Genomic DNA, 2,500 nt, shown 5'->3' on the forward strand with positions numbered 1-2,500 from the left:
CTTTCGGCGACAAAAAGGAAAAACTCGAGAGGGAGAAAGAGAGAGAAAAAAAATTGTGTTGAGCTATTTTCAGCTTTGGTATGTCATCGCAAATCAAAGTTCTTGTTTATATCTCGAGTTCTTGTACATTTCTGAAATAGTTGTCAAACATATGTCAAGAGAACCGCAAGAGAGATGGCTGATCCATGAAGCCGTTGGTTTAGTTTACCATATTAAAAATGAATAGAATAATACATGATGTTCAGGATACAGTTCACACGAGGGGGGCTCCAGCCGTGAGCACCAGCTACAACCTTCCTCGCTCACGGCCGAAGCGAGACTGAGGGGAAGGCGAACAGGCATGTGTGTTTACGGAGAGATACGAGGCACATGGAGGGCAGTGGGCGGGGCTTAGCGCCGGGGAAAGGAATAGTGTCTTCCTGCACGGGGCATGTGGCCGCAGGCACGACTATGCGCCGACACATACGCATACAGCAAGCATGCATAGATCCGCAGCCATATACACCACTTTCAGTCTGTCTGTATTTCGTTTTATGTCTCTCTCGCTGTTTATCTATCTGCCTGTATATGTGTTTGCGTGTGTATATATATGTATATATATATATATATGTGTGTGCACACACACACACACACACACACACACACATATATATATATATATATATATATATATATATATATATATATACATATATATATATTTGTAAGTATGTATATATATACATATTATAATATACATATGTATATGTATATATGTATATATACATATATACATATATGTATATATTTATACACATTTAATATATATATATATATATATATATATATATATATATATATGTATATATATACATACATATATATACATATATATGTATACATATGTATATATATATATGTATGTGTGTGTGTGTGTGTGCGCGCGCGCGTGTGTACGTAAGTATGTGAGTGTATGTAATATATTTATATATATATAAATATATATATACATATATATATATATACATACACACACACACACACATATATTTATATATATATATATATATATATATATATATATATATATATATATATATATATATGAAACGTATCCATGTTGACAAATGTAGAAAAGGTATGAATGAGACTGGATATCTTCACAATACAAGAGATGTATTTGACCGGTTTCGATTACGTCTTCATCAGAAATACATACATAAGAGAAAATACATAGCATATATATACTACATGGGAGCTGGTAAATCACCTGACGACTGTGACCTCGCACTCGTTACGCGCATAATTGCAGCTGCGACCTTGGATACTTTAAACCTGCCTGATGCGGTGTTCATATTCTTTTCTGTCGCGATGTATGCAGCTTCCATGACCTTCCTTTTTTGTTTACTCAATCCTTCATGGATTACTTCGGCTTCCTTCCAGTTCGGTAGATGTCCAGCTTCATCTACATGAACTACCATGGCATTGGAAGTCCTGTGGTGACGGACGTCGGCTCGATGTTCGATGATCCTGGTATTGGAGCCTCGTCCCGTTTCACACTCTGATCCATCGGGATGACGATGGCCTACGTTTCTCTTTATATAGAAAGCCTACGACGATTATATCCATTATTACTCCCCCCACAGCAGCAAAACAAAATCTGGGGTTGTAATTGGCTTCTTCCTCCGGGCACTGAGGATCTGCAGCCCTGAGTTTCTTGAGACTGAGGTTACATATGTAATTAATTCTTTTATGCAACATAAGTACCCAAAAGGTCTCCTGCGAAACCTCAGGAAGAAGGCGGAGAACATACTTGCAAGATCAACCCCAGTGACATCCTCTGACTTCCTCATACTACCTCCATGTAACGTTTCCCAGGCGATCAGCAAATACTTTGGAAAAACAGTGAAAATCGCCAGCACATCCGGGGAAAAGATACACGGTATGATACGAGACAAGAAGCAGTTGAAAAGCAACCCCAACAGTGCAGTATATCGCATACCCTGCAGCGGTTGCGGTAAGGCCTATTTTGTTGAAACGGGACGAGGCTTCAACACCAGGATCATCGAACATCGTCCGTCACCACAGGACTTCCAATGCCATGGTAGTTCATGTAGATGAAGCTGGACATCTACCGAACTGGAAGGAAGCCGAAGTAATCCATGAAGGATTGAGTAAACATAAAAGGAAGGTCATGGAAGCTGCATACATCGCGACAGAAAAGAATATGAACACCGCATCAGGCAGGATTAAAGTATCCAAGGTCGCAGCTGCAATTATGCGCATAACGAGTGCGAGGTCACAGTCGTCGGGTGATTTACCAGCTCCCATGTAGGCTATATATGATATGTATTTTCTCTTATGTATGTATTTCTGATGAAGACGAAATCGATACCGGTCAAATACATATCTTGTATTGTGAATACATCTCAAAAAAAAAAAAAAAAAAAAAAAAAAAAAAAAAAAAATATATATATATATATATATATATATAGATAGATAGATAGATAGATAGATAGAT

The 2,500-nt window shown here is 37.9% G+C and overlaps 1 protein-coding gene across 1 annotated transcript in view; it reads right to left on the reverse strand.

Annotated features, from left to right (window-relative positions):
• Positions 1–302, reverse strand: part of LOC138862811 (dipeptidase 1-like) — a 135,624-nt gene extending 135,322 nt beyond the window's left edge. The window contains exon 1 of the mRNA XM_070125955.1: positions 1–302. This exon is cut by the window's left edge and continues 214 nt beyond it. The gene's annotated coding sequence lies outside the window, so the exon portion shown is untranslated.
• Positions 303–2,500: the final 2,198 nt, after the last annotated feature.

The sequence above is a fragment of the Penaeus vannamei genome, chromosome 10 (assembly GCF_042767895.1).
Source record: "Penaeus vannamei isolate JL-2024 chromosome 10, ASM4276789v1, whole genome shotgun sequence".
Classification (NCBI taxonomy): domain Eukaryota; kingdom Metazoa; phylum Arthropoda; class Malacostraca; order Decapoda; family Penaeidae; genus Penaeus; species Penaeus vannamei.